Source organism: Ascaphus truei, chromosome 5 (genome assembly GCF_040206685.1).
Source record: "Ascaphus truei isolate aAscTru1 chromosome 5, aAscTru1.hap1, whole genome shotgun sequence".
Lineage (NCBI taxonomy): Eukaryota > Metazoa > Chordata > Amphibia > Anura > Ascaphidae > Ascaphus > Ascaphus truei.
In genome coordinates this window covers 153,185,432-153,204,561 of record NC_134487.1, presented here as the reverse complement: position 1 = coordinate 153,204,561, position 19,130 = coordinate 153,185,432, and the positions used below count along the sequence as shown (strand labels likewise).

The 19,130-nt window shown below is 46.4% G+C and overlaps 1 protein-coding gene across 6 annotated transcripts in view; it reads left to right on the top strand.

Moving 5' to 3' along the window:
* ARHGAP26 (Rho GTPase activating protein 26) overlaps positions 1-19,130 on the top strand; it is a 547,512-nt gene that overhangs the window by 404,186 nt on the left and 124,196 nt on the right. The gene's annotated exons all lie outside the window — the stretch shown is intronic.

Genomic DNA, 19,130 nt, shown 5'->3' with positions numbered 1-19,130 from the left:
GGGCCTCTGTAAACCCCGCGCCCCCCGTCGGCAGTGCGTGCCTCACACCAAACCTTACCTCCTCACTAGCAGGCCCGGTGTCTCCTCGCTTCCTGGCCCTCTTTTTGCTGTGGCGCGTCATCCAGTAGGGCAGGGGGGCGCAAACTTTTTTCCCTGCGCCCCCCTGACGGCTGTCCCCTCACTCCCGCGCCCCCCCCAACCCCAACTTACCCGCGCTCCGGCGTAATGACGTCACGTTGCCATAGCAACGTGACGTCACATGACCTCGCAGCGTCATTTTGACGCCGCGTTGCCATGGCACCGCAGGGAGGAAGCCGCCGGAGCCACGGTAAGTTAGGTTTACAGAGGCCCTGCAGCTCCCCGGGCACTTAATTTAAGTGCCTTCGGGAAGCGCGCGGGGCCTCTGTAAACCCCGCGCCCCCCGTCGGCAGTGTCGCGCCCCCCCTGGGGGTCGCGCCCCACAGTTTGCGCACCGCTGCAGTAGGGGATACTACTGGATTGTGTTCCCGTGCTGTGACGCGGTCACATGGTGCGCCGGGAGCCAATCAGAGGCAGAGGAGATGCATAATTTGTGATGGGACATGAAAATGCAAATCCTGAAACATTGAACGTACATTATTGATGTATACACATTGACATGGATGTAACCAAGAAGGTTCAATTAGAATATGTTAATTTACGATAGAAATCTAAGAGGCTTACATTTGGATATTTTTTACCACTAGCAGTACTTGTATAACTGATAATGTAAATCACAGAAGATTACTTATTTTACCCTTCAGGGCTGGGATAGGTGTGTTTGCGTTCTAATTTTAGAGTTTCATAAATATAGAGCAGTCTATGAACTGCAATAAAATTACAACATATTATACAAGGTTGCCTGTATTTTACCAACAGAACTTTAAATAACAGTCATGTAATATCCTGAATAGTCTTAACAATACATTAATGTATTACATTAAAATGTAATAATGCAAAGAACAGGTCTTTCATTATCCTGCACATTTTCCTGTGCCCGTGGGGCAGCTGCTGGGCTGTCCTTTGTGGTTGTGTCATGGCCCCACCCATCCGTCCCATTTTGGTCACGCCCCCCACGCCTTCGATTGCTGCCTGCAGATCGCGGTTTTGAGCTGTGCACGCGACGCCAGGCACACGTTCAGCAGCTTCCAGCAGGGACTTAGTCTAAGGAGGAAAAGAGTAGTGTTGTAAATCACATTCTCAGAATGCTGTATACTGTACGTCTCTAAACTTCATTCATAACACATGCATATTGATATGTTTACACGGTCCACTGTTCTGAGATAAGGCACCATTCCAAAGGCATATTAGTGCTGAAATACTTCCAATAATTCCATAGCTTGCTTGACCTTTCAGTTATGTACCCCATATATCTTTTTTTTAATTTATTTTCTATTAGTTGGTATACTCTCTCCACATACCTTTTTCAAATAGTAAATTGTAGCCAATAACCCATTAGTGGACGTGAGTCACAAGCTGACAGGGTGGAGTTAACAACACTCTGACTTGAAGTCTTCTCTGGTGCAAATATTTCCTACTTTTAAGTCTTCATTTTCTTTTTATTTACCAAAGTGTGTCCATGGTAGAGCCGTCAAAGTAGTTAGTGTGCCAGAATACACCTAAACTATCCAAAATGTGCTATTAGACACTATTGTTTGTTTGTCAGTACAGGCATACCCCGGTTTAAGGACACTCACTTTAAGTACACTCGTGAGTAAGTACATATCGCTCAATAGGCAAATGGCAGCTCACGCATTGCGCCTTTCAGCACGTCCTGGACAGCAATACCAGCTCCCTACCTGTTCCGAAGCTGTGCGTAAGCGGGGAGACTATAGAGCCTGTTACACATGTGTTATTTACATCAGTTATGCACGTATATGACGATTGCAGTACAGTACATGCATCGATAAGTGGGAAAAAGGTAATGCTTCACTTTAAGTACATTTTCGCTTTACATACATGCTCCGGTTCCATTACGTATGTTAATGCGGGGTATGCCTGTATGCAATTAAGTGTACTGATCTAATTAAGCCATCGATTGATGAAGATGGCAATGTAGATACAAGTAAAAATAAGTCTGAAAACCGGTACTACAAGTATCCATATACTCTTGTATGAAGAAAACAAGCGATGTACAGTAGGGGTATAATGTGGTGCAGATATAGAAAGGGCTATGAATAAGCCGATCATTTTCATGTCCTAAGTGTCCTACAGTATGGTGCTGAAAGGCGAAATTCTTCTTAATGGAAAGATTTCCTCACTTGAAAATGTACCTGAGACACACCACAGCGCAAGCATTCATATAATCCCCATTAAATGGAGAGTGCCTTTCTACAGGGTTAAACAGCTGGTAACAGCTGGATATGTTCTACTGTGCAACGTTATACTCTGCATCTGCTATAACTGCATATGTTCCCCAGAAAGTTTCCCTTTCCATCAAGTATCTGTAAGGTGTTCCGGGGATAATCATATTCACAGTCAGCCTGGCCATCTCTATGAACACTGTGCTCACACTGCAGTCAGTGAGTTCTCTAGGATGACTGGTGGAAAAGGAAAGGAATTGTCCAGTATTGTCTCTCTTTGTATCGTAATAATTCTACAGATAATTATTCATCATGAAAGCCAAAACAACCGGCAAGTGAAGAAATGGTAGCACTGCTCAAAGATCATAATATACTGTAAATAGACAAAAATATATATTTTTTGAAGTTCCAAGTCGAACAGGAACTTTTTTCTCAAGAATTCAGGATTATTAATTTTTTTAACAAAATATAAAACAGTAGAAGTAGACCATTATTTATTTTCCTTTTAAACAAATTACAAGATCAACATTTTGGTTTGGACATAGCATTGGAATTTATTCGACACCAATTAGAAAAAATGACACCATGTGTGTATTTACAAATATCACAGCTCTGTTAACGAAAAATAAAACGATCCAAAACAACTACTGTGAAGGATTAATAAATCTGGATTTGATAGATTTCAAAACAGTCAGTGTTGATCTTGCCCACGGTAATCCACATAGAAATGCAGAGAATATACAAATTATGTTATCATTTATCTTTTTTTTTATTTTAAATACCTGAGCTCTTGAACCCACAGTGTTTGCAAATGGACAGTCCCAAGTGGTTTGGCAGAGTTTGGATTGCAGCAACGCTTGGTCGGCTCCACAAAATATGGTGTTTTCATGTTTTAGTCCGTGTAACGGAATGCCAACTGCATGGTGTGATTATTCTGTATTGACGTTTTCTGGCATGGTATTGGCGATAATGGCTAGCTCACAGTGCAAATTGCAGTCTCTGCTCTTCTTTTCTACCTTACTATTGTTTCAATCTATTTTCCCAGAGGGGACAACGCAATGTGGCGCTGTTGCTTTTAAAGCTGTGTACATCTCTGCAGTGATTTCAAAAGTCTCTTTGTTCTCTGTGTGAAACCAAGATTATAAAAAAGAAAAGTACTTTAGGAAAGTCATTAGTTTCGCTATGCCGTCGTCCAAGCATGCAATATTGTAAAACCTGAACCGTCATTGTGCAAGAAGGGTTTCAGGAGTTGGCCAACTGGATTTCACAAGGAATACAGTTTCATGCGACATTTCATTTTTACTAATTCAACAGCAAAGTCATTCTCCATCGATTCATAATTGTATGTCTTCTGTCTTATTTATTTTTCCTGATTGAATGGAGGAGTTCTCCATAAATGTTCTTAAGGAGCAGTCCTTAAGGTGCATTTAGTAATGGCAAAGGATGCCTATGGAATAATTACTAGCAGATCTTCATAATTAAGGTTTGAATAAATATTGCTCATCGCAAAGATTTGTTTATATTTAACCAAAAGTTCTCTACCTAATTTTCAAGCATGTAGTGTTTGGTTCTGGTATAAGATAATGTTACAGTATGCATAAACAGTGCATTTTCTTTTGAGATATCCTTGTGTGCTACCGTACACTGACATTCTACGTCATCATCATAGGGGTGATGATTGTCCGTGTATCAGGCATCTGCAAACCATGCCTCCTCTTTAACAATTGCTTATTAATTTAAGAAGATACAAGTGTGCGTATTTGTGAGCATCACGCAAACACTATTTCACCTCTGATTGTTAGTGCGTTAATTAATGGAACTGCATTATTTCTATAAAAAACAGTAACTGAAATCTGATCCATTTGACATATTTTGGAAGGATTGTCTAGAATAGGGGTGGCCAACTGCAGTCCTCAAGGGCCACCCGCAGGCCAGGTATTGGGGATATTCCTGCTTCAGCACAGGTGGTGCAGTCATTTTGATTGAGCCACCTGTGCTGAAGCAGGGATATCCCTAATACCTAGCCTGTGGGTGGCCCTTGAGGACTGGCGTTGGTCACCCCGGGCCTAGATGTTTATTTCGCTGAATGTGTGTTTGCTTCCTCTCTCAGAACTTTGCATAAGTACTTGTGATTGCAAAAATTGAAAGAGGAATAACCTAATTTACAGTACATTTAATAACACAAAAAATAGCGTGGGAGAATAACTAGACAGATTACGCATGGGGTTTGTATTGTGTCAGATCGGCCTTCTAAATAAATGTTCATGATTCAACGTCAGGAAATTGTTGAATTATTTTGTGCCTTATTTTTTCATCATCTCTCCAGCTTTTCTAAGATCTGTGTGAATACTGTATGCCATGTTTTATGAACGAGCAGAAGGTGCTGTGTGTTGAAGTGTAACTTTGTACTAGTACAATCTCAGAAGAAAGCCAGTTAGTTACCCATGACATGTAAAAGACAACACACTACTCAAAAAATAGATCTAGGTTTGTATTTCTGTTTTTCCGATTGATCAATTATGTAATCGGAGCCTTCTAGCTCCTCACATATCGCTACAGAGATACTTTCCCTGTAAACACTTTCTATATTTAGGACCAGGGTCTAACTGCATTGGGCTGGGAGACCACAGACTGGTCATTATATTAAATGAGCCCCCAGAAAGTTGAAGCTGTATAGATGGCTTCTTTTAAAAATGGACACCAAAGTGATTTGAACGGCACTTATACCCACATAAATGCTCAATAAATGAAAATTAATCTATTTCACCAATCAGTGTGACATTTACAAACTCTTCAATAATCACAAATATAGTGACGTGAAAATTATAGTTACAATAAAAGAATGTTAGGTGATTGACAAAATCTCAACCTCTGGTGGGAATTGTTTGGAATTCCCTTTTGAAATGTAGACTTGTCCAGGGTCCAGAGGGAGCGTATATATCAGGATCACCCCCCAAAAAAGGACAGAATATTGTGCACTACTGTTTAACAGTCCTGAAGGGATAGGGGTCTTGGCTCCTTTAGAGAGCCTACTTACAGTGTGCAAATGTTATGTAGGCAGAGAATGTAGTATTGGAATTTCTGGATCGGATGTAGAGTTGAAGTGAATCTCAAGAAAAAGGAGAAGAAAAGACTGATTGTGCAGACCAATTTGATCATTTTTATCTGAAATAGAAGACAATCTAAGATTGAGAAAGAGACCACTGAGTCTCCACTAGTGCTCAAACCACAGCACCCAAACAAAGTCAATGCAATTCACATAATCTTGAAAGAGAAAGAGCTATGTGGTCACAATCAGTAAGTGAGTATATATTGGTCATCCAATAAACTTGATGGTGGTAGCAGTAGCTTCTGTACCCCTATTGCACAAGTGGACAACTAATTGCAGTCAGTAATCATATAATCCTTTCATCCAAGGACAAACCACAGTAATGAATGAATCTTGATAATGAAGGTTGTACTCACAGTATGTAACCATCTACCAGCCCTATGTAGCGTGCATCTCCTGTGGCAGTAAGTGGAGATAAAGAGTTCCTTGTTGATCCGGATGGACGCAGGGAACCAGGAAAGCACAGAAACAAAAAGCGGGGACCAAACGATAATATGCCGTAGACAAGGGTTTTAATCCATGAATGTGGCACACATGTACATACAGGTGAGGACAAAGTGTTCCTCTAACATGTTTCACGCTCTTACAGCGCTTGAGTATGCAGCCCAGTTAAAGTATGCAAAATTAAAACTAGAATATAGCGAAATTGTTAGTATTAAAATATTACACAGAGTAATATATTGCAAATAAATCAGTGTTATAAATCTTTCTGTACCATCCCATCACTATTCAATTAAATGTGCAGGAAGTAGCACTGTGTCCATACGGCAGGGCCCCGCTTCTCGGCGCTCCGCTTTCCGGCGATCCGCTGATACGGCGGCACCGAGAAGGGGGCCGCCATGTTGAATCTGAAACCAGACCGCAGGTTGCGCGCGCAGCGCATAGGTCGCACATGCGCAGAGCAGCGAAAATGCCGGTTTGCGCATGTGCTGCACTGAAAATCGCCGGATCCGCTTTCCGGTGATTTTTACTATACGGCGGGCCTCTGGAACGGAACCCGCCGTATACCCGGGGCCCTCCTGTATTTAACATTGATTTTGAACACCAGTAGAAAGGTGCACCGTCTATAGATTAATACAATATTTGAAACAAACTGGTAACTTACAAAACCTGAAAAATTGTCTCATTTGGCTTCTGCATACAGTTCTTTTGAGTAAGGAAGCCCTGTGTTTGCAGGAGTTTACAGTCTCCCGTGTAAACATTTCACCCTGATAACAGAGAGGCATTTTTGGAAAGAGGTACTTTTCCCAGTGTATTCATGTATTTCACTTTAATATTCATTTTTGGGGGGGGGGGGTTTAGTCTTGTGGTCTGCCACCTCTGAAATCACAATTTATTTCCTATGATGTCACTGCTGCTATGGAAACAATTGTCTGTCAGAGTTGAAGCTTATAGCTAAGCCAGATCTATTGTTGCCACCTGTACAGAGTTTAGTTGGACTATCCTGCATTTAAAGGTAATGTCCTCAAGCTGGATGGGACAGCTAAAGTATTATTATTACCGTTTATTTGTGAAGCGCAAACATATTCTGTAGCGTGGTACAATTGGGTACAGTTATGTATATTACAAAAAGATAAACGATTACATACAGGTGGGGACAAACCTGCAGAAACAGATACAAAGAGGTAATGAGGGCCCTGCTCGAAAGAGGCTACAATCTACAGTGAATGAGGGACCATGTTGAAACATGAAGATAAGGTGGCTGCTCAAGTTGGACTATGGCCCAGTTTGGCAGCTGAAGTCATTTTTTTGTGGGGCGGTAGGGGGGGTTGTATAATGTTACATAAGTTGGAGATTGGTCCAACCACACAGCTGGTCCCAATGGGGTTGGAGGGGGAGGGGAGTTGGACGTGAGAAAAATAGTATGCCAACTCCTCAGCCCTATCTATTCCCTGGTCTGGGAGTGTGGCTGAGGGAGATACCACCGTAGGGGAGTGCAGCAGGAGTGTGTGTGTTGGGGGGAGGGGAGCAGGTTTCTGTAATGGCTATATGGTTGACAGAGTTGGAAATTAACAGGTTGTGTTTTGCAATAAGTTTGTTGCAGACAGATTGTGTGTTCCATAGGGCACAAGAAAAGGGTAGGGAAGGGAGAGGTGCAATGCATCATGAGGAGGAGACTTTTGGGCAGGGTGTGGGACATGAGAAGATTGGGATGTAGATAGGGCCGGATTGGGAAACAGAGTTGCCACAGAGTCGTCGTAGTGACTGAGGAGAGGAAGAGTGTAGGATAGGCCTTTTTTAAATTATTGTTTGGGGTGATGGTGGTGATGTGAGAAGTAGAAGGAATTGGTAGCTGCAGAAAGAGGGGGGTGACAGTAGAGAATGTGAAATTAAGCAAGAGGGTTTGTGGGCAAAAGTGAGGGCTTGAGGCAAAGTGCAAGTGAGTAATGGTATTCCAAAGTTGAGAGGTGGCTGGAGTCATTACTTAATCTGAGGATGCAGTGTATCCAGCTGGTCTGTGCAGTCACAAACCGCATGTGGTGTGTACCCTTTGGCTGCTGCCAGTAACTTGCTGCATTAGGCAGTGCCAGGGTGTGTTGAAAGGACTTGCAGAGGGAATTGGAGAATGTGGTACTCATGGAAGTAAGATATGATGAGCGAGAGTGGATGAAAAGTTTTGGGGGAGACTGCAGTAGGAGGATGGGGGGGTGGGGCTACAAATGTCGCATATGAGTTTAGAGTAGTGAGCTCGCAGAATGATGTCCAGTAATATCATACAGAGAGAGATCAGTCTGTTCAGACTGAAGTCCACCTCTGTCTAACTCCTGTATGTCCCAGTTCTGGGGGCAGGCATCAATCAACCCGATTTGACCACTTAAATGTGTCCCTAACATTATGATATACAAGAAGGAATGTGTGCACACTGTTACTGATGTTTCAGAACCTACCAAAGTAAAGAAGGGGGGAAAAAAAGGTCTACAGAGATGACTGTGAGAGCTACGAACTCTTCAAGCAAAGTCTGTCCACCTGTAGGAATACCAGCTGGGGTTCTAGCGAATACAGTGAAAACAGCTGCAATTGTACCTCCTGAGGTCAGGAAGAAAAATACACCTGATACCACCAAAATGGAGGACAAGATATGGCGTTCCTGTAAAGAACCCTACCCCACGGAAGAGTGACCCTTCTGGTCCTATGAGGATACGGATAAGGATGAAGACATCTCTTATGGGAAACGCGAACCGAGTCACACCCACAAAACACCCCATGGATGGTGGAGGTGCCTGAACTCGGTACGTACTAAAAGGACCACTCTATGATGACGAATGTGATCGGCAGGCGCAAGAGTGGGAGCAGCATCACTGAATATTAACGCCGGCTAACGCAACTGCAAGAAAAGCCTGGCGGATACAGTGAAAGTTCAAATAAAGGAGACCCCAGTACCCCTGATGGAACGAGTCGTCCAAAGTAAAAAGGCGGAAAAAAAAGAGGTTCTCCAATAACCATGGAAAAATCAGACACGTCTGCAGATCCCGCGGAGTAAAAGGGGGGCTAAGATGCCCTACAGCCTAGAACAAATGGAGAATTCATCCCACGGATGACAGAATATCCAGAGAGCCCAAGGCAAAAGTCATGTACCCAAAGAAGTGTCTGTCTGGTGCTGACAATGAGAAACCCTTAAACTATATCAGGGAAGCGGAGCTGGAACCAATGAGTGATGATCCCTTGACTAGCCCTGAAGATGCCCTCAAAATGCCTGGCATGACTGTGACCTGCTCTGCGAACAATTGAAACTGGAGAGGGAAGATAATGAGCTACAGAAGACTGTTCTCTCAATATACTCTGAATCCGGGACCGACTTGGAGGATCTACGGACAGATCTAGATACTGCAAACACTATTACCACCATAGTGGAAAAACAGAGCAAATCTGATAGAATAATTGTTAATCTTAAACAGACGTATGAAGAGGCACTGAAAGAGATTAGTCTCTCTTAGCAAGAGGTTCGTAATTGCCATAGAGAGGTGGAAGTCTCTCAGAATGAGATTCACACACTGCATAGAACTGAATACTTCACAACAGGAGGTCAACCGTGTCCGGACAGAGGTGGACAGATCGCAGAATGAGGTTCATACTTGCCGCGTAGCACTGGATGCCTCACACCAAGAGATTAGCAGTTGCCGCTCAGAACTAGAAGTCTCTAAAAAGGAACTTCACAGTCTCGCTGAGGAGCTGGACATCTCTCAAAAAGCTATCCTCAGTCTTAGCTGGATCTTGTAGTATCTCAGAAGGAGCTTCAGACCCTCAACCTAGAGATAGAAGTTTCACGCCAGGAGACCGGGAGTCTCAAATCAGAAGTGCATAAATGAAAAGAGGGCTCAAGGAGGCCCTGAATATTACAGAGACTGCAAAAAGAGAAAATACAAGGCGGTAAGAAGAAAATTCTGATTTGACAGACCATGTCATTGAAAAGGAGGAAAAGCTGCACGAGCTACAAAAAATAAAGAAACTATTGTAAGACGAAAAGTTTGAAGCATTAGAGCAACACACAAGCAGAGCACCTTTTGCAGAACCAACTGCAAGGTCTGCGTATGCACCTCCAGAATGCCGAGGAGAAGCAGCGATCTCTGCAGGAAGAAAATCTGCAGGCTGCTAAAGAAGTACAAGTGCTGCAGGAATGTCTGATTACCTAGTGTGTCCCCACAGAGCAGCATGAGGAAATGAAGGCTAGGCTACCCTGAACAACACCAGAGCTTTGCTGGAGGCCAAGCTTAGAGGCCAGGTGACTCGTTACAAGTGGGAAACTGAGGCAAGCAGCTGCGGTGGTATTCATTACCCATGGAGACTGTGATTTGATGGCAGATACAATAGATTTGTTTAAAAAAAAAAGTTGGACATCTTTTTAGAAAGGAAAGGTATACAGGGATATACCAAATAATTAAACATGGGAAAGATGTTGATCCAGGGATTAATCTGATTGCCAATTCTTGGAGTCGGAAAGGAATTTATTTTTCCCCTTATGAGATATCATTGGATATGTCACTGGGGTTTTTGTTTGCCTTCCTCTGGATCAATAAGTAAGTATAGATATAGGATAAAATATCTGTTGTCTGAATATAGCATAGGTTGAACTTGATGGACTCATGTCTTTTTTCAACCTCATCTAATATGTAACGAGACAGTAGGAAGATATTCTAGTAAGTGTGTCTGCAAGGGGCCAAGGTCGATGTATGATGTGTATAGTATCAGCCATGCTTTAAACTTGGATCGAGAGGGTTCTAGTCTGATATTGAGGGTAAGGGCATTGCAGAGGTGTGGGGCAGTGGGGAGTGAGAGAGGTTTTAGGTGGGAGAGGGCTTTAGATAAAAAAGGGTAGACAGAAGACATCCTTGATCAGAACGCAAGAATCTTGATGGTATATAGCGAGAAATTAGGGCTGAGATGTAAAGGGGGCAGAAGAGTGATTAGCCTTAAGTGAGGAGGAGAATTTTGTGTGTAATACAGGATTTGATAGGAGAGGCATTTCAGCGGGAGACACAATGAAACAGGTTTAGGACAGAGTAAAGTGATTCTACCAGCACCGTTTAGGATAAATTGTAGGGGAGATAGGTGAGAGGCAGGAAGGCTGGAGAATAGAAGGTTACAATAGTCGAGATGGAACCAAATGAGGGCCTGTGTTGGAGTTTTATTAGTAGAGTGACAAAGGAAAGGACGTATCTCTGCAATGTTATTGAGGAAAAAACCTACAGGTTTTAGCTACATTGTGAATGTGAGGGAGGAGTCAATTGTGACACCTAGGCAGCTCGCTTGTGGTACTGCGATAATGATCGTACTGGCAACAGTATTGTGGAGGGGGGCAGTTGGGTCAGGCTTGGTAGGAAGTATGAGGAGCTCTGTCTTTCACATGTTAAGTTTGAGTCAGCTGAGGGCCATCCAGGATGATATAGCAGAGAGACATTCAGAGACTGGTCTGTATAGCAGGTTAAGGTCAGGGGTTGAAAAGTAAATGTATGTTATCAGCATAGAGGTGATATTTGTACCAAAGAGATGTGATAAGGTCAGCTAGAGAGAGTGTAAAGATGGAAGAGCTCCCAGGACAGACCACTGGGGTACACAAGTAGAGAAATCGACAGAGTAGGTGTTATGGAACAAGAGCCACATTTCTGACTCACCCCCCTCTCTCCTTTGCAGTTTCTGCCTGTCAGAGTTTATTCCCAGCTGCATGGAGTCTGCAGACACATACTGTGCCTGCGTGGCTTGCAACAATGTTGCACTCCTTGCCTGCGAGCATGACATCAGTGAGCTGCTACAGCAGTCTCTGAGATCCTCACCAGAATGGGCTAGTCTGCCCCCCCTCCTGTTTGTTCAGACATGGTCTGCCCCTAGACTTTTCCTTTGCCCACACCGCACCTCACTTCCTTTTCAACCCTGGAGACAGTGAGTAAAGAACCTTTCTCTGTTTATAACCCTTGGTGAGGCCATCTCTTTTTACCGGTTTCTAACTAATAATCACCACTACACACCATCCACAAGTATCTGTACCCTGCTACCTTTTCCCAATAAAGTGGAGGAAATATTACAGGACTTGGAGTGATTTAAAAGGGAACTGTGTTAATGCTATCGGGAGCCATTCATACCAACGTGCCCTGGCTTCAGAATAGTAAAAAGAGGACCGTGTGCCTTGGGAAATACACACAGAGGAGCTGCTACCCACAGCCTTTATGCTAAAGATACAAGCGAGCAGCTTACGTAGCAAATATATAAACAGCAGTCTCTCACCACATTGCACAAGCACGTTGCTACACAGAGCCACAAGCCTCTACACAGCAAACTACCACAGCTTTATGCAAAGACAGTGAGCAGCCTTACTTTGCTAATACTACACAAAGGAATCACACAGCAGCTACTACTCAAAGACTTTATGCTATACAGAATAGTCTCTGCACCCCAGGACAAGCAGCAGCTTCACTCTGCCAGACAGGGCAGCAAGCTTTATACAGCAAACTGCACACAGCCTTGCAACTAACAGTGCTTCTCTCACAATACCTAATTGCCTTTTTCTCTGTCTGAGTCCACCCGCTGCTCAGCCCCACAGTGAGGAGCCAACGGACATCTGTAAGCACAGCTACCCCAACGCTGCACGCTGCAGGACACCGCTCGGCATCATCTGAGACAGACGCCCATCGCTGACAAGGTAAAAGACCGCACGCCACACGCACTGGCAAAGGCCTACACACACCTACAGCATGGCAGAACTCAGAGCCTCACCAGACATCACGCAGGAAAGCGATCTCTCAGACACAGAGACCGCTGCGCATCTGCAACAGGCGCAGGCAGGCGCAAGGCCTAAACGGACAGTCACACTGACACAAAAGGCCCGCGAAAAATATGAGAATGACATCGAAGCACACCGCGAAAGGTTAGAGAAGGCCTGGGAGGACACTGGTCGTGAAATATGTAACGTTGCAAGCACTAGTGATCAGGAGAAACAAATTAGGCAAGCTATAGCCCAATTGAGGTCAAGTCACAAACGTTACCAAATGCTGTCACAAACATATCTCGCCTACCTAAAAAGAATTAACACAGAGGAAAGCCTCAGCGAACGCGACCAGCAGGAGGCAACTGACCTGGAGCGTGACGGCTTCGTGCAGACCACTATTACTGAGGCCGAAGACCAGAGAAAAGACCTTTTGCTGGAAACTGCATCGCAGCGCTCAAGCACATCCAGACACTCATCAAGGTCAGCAAGATCAGTGCAATCTCACGCGTCTAGCGCAAGCGCGAGTGCTACCAAGGCGCGAGCCACAGCAGAGGCCGCACGTGCCAGGGCCGAATATGGTCGGAGAGAGGCAGCCGTAAGGGCAGAAAAGGCGCGCATAGAAGAGGAGGAGCAGGCCGCCTCCGCTGCCAATGCCGCCGCCGCTGCTACTGCCGCCGCCGCCAATGCCGCCGCCGCTGCTACCACCGCCGCTGCCAATGCGCGTAGAAAGGCCGAATTAGACGCGGATCTAGAGGCTCTAAGCAAAGAAGAGGACGCCGCTGCCGCCATAGCCCAAGCCGAAGTCCTAGAAGCAGCTGCGAGACAGGACGGCGGGGAGCTACCGTACAGACGGATAGCCTCAGAGGATCCAGCCCAACGCACTGAAGACTACGTAAGGAGCCTCTTCAGTGTAAACACCAGCGCACCATCTCAACACGGAGGGAGCGACACCACAGACAACGAAGACTCGCTAGGACCACGAGGAGAAGACGTTGCTCCGTCAATGGCACACGCTGCCTGGGATAGCCACAGCCGCAACAGTGATCCACACGCCAGAGCGCACACGGATGCACCACAACAGGCTCGTAATCCAGGTACACCCACGCGGGAGAAAACAGCCCCTCACACTGGCCAGCAGCCATCACGCGTCCACGCCAAGGAAGAGGCGACCGCACAGACCGTCCCAGCAACTACCTCAGAACGGGGCAAACGCGCCGATGTCTCAGGTCTGACAGACATAGCCAAGTACATGATCCGGCGCGACTTGGTGCACGCAGGACTCATCAGCTTCGACGACCGCCCTGAGAACTACCGGACGTGGAAGTTCACGTTCAAAGACGCAATCGACAGCTTGGACTTCTCAGCAAGGGAAGAGCTCAACCTGTTAGTTAAGTTCTTGGGGAACGTATCCAGAGAGCAAGCGCAGAGACTTCGGACGGCAAATGCACATCAACCCCAAGTAGGTCTGGACCTAGTGTGGGAAAGGCTAGAAGAGACCTATGGCAGCCCTGAAGCAGTCGAGGATTCACTCTTCAAAAGAATCGAGAGCTTCCCCAAGATCACGAGTAAAGACTACTCGAAGTTACGAGATCTTGGAGACCTGCTGCAAGAACTGGAGTTCGCAAGGAAAGACCATTCCTTAATAGGTCTCAACGCCCTAGATTCAGCTCGTGGAGTGAGACCCATCCTGGAGAAGCTACCCTTCAACCTCCAAGAAAGGTGGCTTTCACAAGGTTCCAAATACAAAAGGGAGAAGCAGGTTGTCTTCCCCCCATTCTCATTCTTCGTGAGCTTCATCTGCGAAGCGGCAAGGACAAGAAACGACCCCAGCTTCATCTTAGGGGCGCAAACCACATCCAGCGCCAGCCACCCGAGGAACGAAAGGTCAACAGCAAGGTACAAGGACTCCAGAACACCCATCTCGGTCCACAGGACGGACGTGCCCCCTACGACCCACGCGAGTCCCAGCCAGACGGCCGACAGGGACAAAAAACCAAGGGACCTTAACAAAGAATGCCCTATCCACAAAAAGCCGCATCCACTTAACAAGTGCTTCGGATTCAGGATGAAACCCATAGAGGAGCGAAAGAACCTACTCAGGGAATGGGGAGCCTGTTTCAAATGTTGTGCTTCCACAACTCATTTATTCAAGGACTGCAAAGAAGCTATGAAATGCACAGAGTGCGATAGCGACAGGCACATAGCCGCTCTACACCCGGAAGCTATGAAGCCCAAAGCAAGCAAAGCCCCTAACCCTCCGACAAAGCAGGGCGAGGAGGAAGAAGTGGGAGACACACCCCCCCCCGACGTCAGTAGCATCCAAATGCACAGAAGTATGCGGAGAAGGAAACGACGGTAGATCTTGCTCTAAAATATGTCTGGTAGCAGTGCACCCAGAGGGACAACCCCAAAGAGCCAAACGGATGTATGCAATCATCGACGACCAGAGCAACCGATCGCTGGTCAGGTCAGAATTCTTCGATATGTTCAACATACAAGACAGTACTTCTCCTTACACTCTCAGAACGTGCGCAGGGCGAATGGAGACTACAGGGAGAAGAGTGAATGGCTACACCATATGCTCAATAGACGGCAAAGTGAGCATGCCCCTTCCCACACTCATCGAGTGCAATCACATGGCAGAAGATAGGACTGAGATCCCCACGCCAGACGTGGCGCGACACCATCCCCATCTAAAAACCATTGCCGATCATATCCCACCACTAGACGAAGATGCCCAGATCCTGCTGCTACTTGGCAGAGACATCATGAGAGCACACAAGATCCGCGAACAGCGAAATGGGGACCACAACGGCCCAAGCGCTCAAAGGCTCGATCTAGGATGGGTGGTAGTGGGAGAAGTATGCATAGACAGGATACGAGGACCCGACAACGTAGGCGCCCTACGAACGAACTTGTTGGAGAACGGTCGTATATCCCACTTCAAACCTTGTCCGAACCACTTTCAGGTCCACGAGAAGCTCGAGACCAAAAGGAACTACGGAGATGCGCCTGTGGCAAGAAAATACCCCAATGACCTAGGGAGTACAGTGTTCCAGACAACAAAGGACGACGACAAACAGGCGCCATCAATGGAAGACAAAGAATTCTTGAGGTTAATGGATAAGGAGCTCTTCAAGGACGAATTGGGCAGTTGGGTGGCCCCACTACCTTTCCGCTCGCCAAGAAGACGCCTCCCAAACAACAGAGACCATGCCATGTCTAGGCTCGCTTCGCTCCGCCGTAACCTACAAAGGAAACCGGAGACCAAGGAACACTTTGTGGCCTTCATGCAAAAAATCTTCCACAGTGGCCATGCAGAGTTGGCGCCCCCACTGAAAGAAGGCGAAGAATGCTGGTACCTCCCGTCATTTGGCGTCTACCACCCCCAGAAACCTGGCCAAATCCGAGTGGTATTCGACTCCAGCGCTCAGCATCAGGGAGTCTCCCTAAACGATGTTCTCCTCACCGGGCCGGATCTGACGAACAGTCTTCTGGGAGTGCTGATCCGCTTCCGCAAGGAACCTATCGCCGTAACCGCAGACATTCAACAGATGTTCCACTGCTTCCTTGTGCGAGAAGACAACCGTAACTACCTAAGATTCCTGTGGTACCAAGATGACGACATAGAAAAAGAAATCACGGAGTACCGCATGAAAGTACATGTCTTCGGGAACAGCCCATCACCTGCAGTGGCAGCCTACGGCCTCAGAAGAACGGCCCAAGACGGAGAAGCAGAGTTCGGGAAAGACGCCAGGAGCTTCGTCGAAAGAGACTTCTATGTGGACGACGGATTAAAATCAGTTCCCACCGAAGAAGAAGCCGTAGATCTACTCAAGAGGACACAAAAGATGTTAGCGAAGGCCAACCTAAGGTTGCACAAAATAGCTTCCAACAGTGCCACAGTGATGAAGGCGTTCCACGCAGATGATCAAGCAAACGATCTAAAGAATTTGGATCTGGGGACCGATACGCCTCCCATACAGCGGAGCCTGGGGATAAGCTGGAATCTTAAAACAGACACCTTTACGTTCCAGGTAGCCATCGAAGAAAAACCCTTCACACGTCGCGGAGTCCTGTCCACCGTTAACAGTCTCTACGACCCGCTAGGATTCGTGGCTCCTGTCACTATACAAGGGAAGTCCCTCCTCAGAGAAATGTCCTTCGAAAAACAGGAATGGGATACCCCACTACCTCCAGAAAAACGGAAAGAGTGGGAAACGTGGAAACACTCCCTGAAGGCCCTCGAGCAACTTCAAATCCCACGCCCCTATTCACCTATATCTCTCACCGCCGCACACAGCAAAGAGCTTTGCGTGTTCTCAGATGCCTCCACCAAAGCTATAGCAGCGGTGGCCTACCTAAAAACCACGGACGTGGATGGAAGTTGCCACATCAGGTTCATCCTTGGCAAAGCTAAGCTGGCGCCACAACCTGACCATACTATACCCAGACTCGAGCTGTGTGGTGCAGTGCTAGCAGTAGAACTGGCGGAGCTTATCGAGAATGAGATGGACAGCAAACCAGATGCCGTCAAACTCTACACAGATAGCAAGGTGGTACTGGGATACATCTACAATAAGAAAAGGAGATTCTACGTATACGTAGCTAACCGCGTAGAAAGAATCAGGAAGTCAACCCAACCAGAACAATGGCACCACGTGCCCACAGAGCAAAATCCCGCAGATCACGCCACCAGATCAGTACCCGCATCTCAACTGCAGAATACGTCGTGGCTCACAGGACCAATGTTTCTTGCGCAGCCTGCGGAAACGCTACCAACCCCAGTTGACGATTTTGAACTCGTGGATCCCGAAAAGGATACGGAGATAAGGCCCCCACAAGTATCCGTGGTACTCACCAATGTATCGCACAAAAACGCATTCGGATCACATCGATTCCAACGCTTCTCAAAGTGGACGGCCCTTCTGCGAACAGTAGCCCATCTCGGGCATATAGCCTCCTCCTTCCGCCAGACACCAGATGGTAAAACTACCGGCTGCACGGCTGGCACATCTGCAAAGAGCTGCGCACCGTAGAGGAAATTACAAAGGCTAAGGAAACTGTTCTCAGTCATGTTCAAAGAGAAACATATGCGGAAGAGATCAAATGCATTCGCGGAAAGAAGAGTGTTAACGAAAACAGTCCACTTTGGAAGTTGAATCCCTTCATCGACAAAGACGGCCTCATGAGAGTAGGAGGCCGCCTCAATAAGTCCCAACTGAGCAGGGAGGAAAGCAACCCTCTTATCATCCCTGGCCGGCATCACATCGCCACTTTGTTGGTGCGCCACTACCACGAACAAGTCATGCATCAGGGACGACACTTCACCGAAGGCGCCATTAGGGCGGCGGGCATTTGGGTCGTTGGCATGAAAAGGTGCGTGGCCAGTAATCTCCACAAATGTGTTAGGTGCCGAATGCTGAGAGGCAAAAGCCAAGACCAAAGGATGGCGGATCTACCTGTCGACAGACTTAACACAGAACCCCCCTTTACCTATGTAGGACTCGATGTATTTGGGCCCTGGATGGTCATCTCACGTAGAACTAGAGGCGGGCTAGCAAACAGCAAACGATGGGCGGTACTCTTCACCTGCATGAGTACACGAGCTATACACATCGAGGTTATAGAATCTATGGATGCTTCAAGCTTCATAAATGCCCTCAGAAGGTTCTTTGCAGTCAGAGGACCAGTTAAACAAATACGCTCCGATTGTGGTACCAATTTCGTTGGAGCATGCAAGGAATTACAAATAAACACTAAGGACAATAGAGACAATAGTATCCAAAGATACCTGCGCGACCAAGAGTGCACGTGGACATTCAACCCTCCTCACTCCTCTCACATGGGCGGAGCATGGGAGCGCATGATCGGAGTGGTTAGGCGTATCTTGGATTCTATAATGCTAAAAACTGACTCGACTCACTCACGAAGTGCTAACCACATTCATGGCCGAAATATCAGCAATAGTCAATGCTAGGCCCTTAATCCCAGTGTCAACAGATCCAGAATCGCCAAGCGTTTTGACACCAGCAATGCTGCTGACCCAGAAAGTAGGGAACGTCCCCACCCCAGTCGAAGGCTTCCACTCTAAGGATATGCACAAACGACAGTGGAGACAGGTGCAGTACTTGGCCAACACATTTTGGGATCGCTGGAGACGTGAGTATCTGGTGACACTCCAAGAACGCCACAAATGGCAAAAAGTGAAACCAGATATCCAAGTGGGGGATGTGGTCTTGTTGAAAGATAAACAGGTGGCAAGAAATGAATGGCCCATGGGACTTATAATCAGAACTATCCTAAGCGAAGACGAAAAGGTTCGCAAAGTGGAAGTACGAGTGGCCCAGAATGGGATCGTTAAAACCTTCTTAAGACCCATTACAGAGACTATCCTTCTAATGCCCAAATCGGACTGTGATGGGGAAAAACTGGTTACCAGTGCCGTGGACTTTTAAGAGACATTGTGGTGCGTCAAGCTAACCAAGAGCTGCGCACCCAC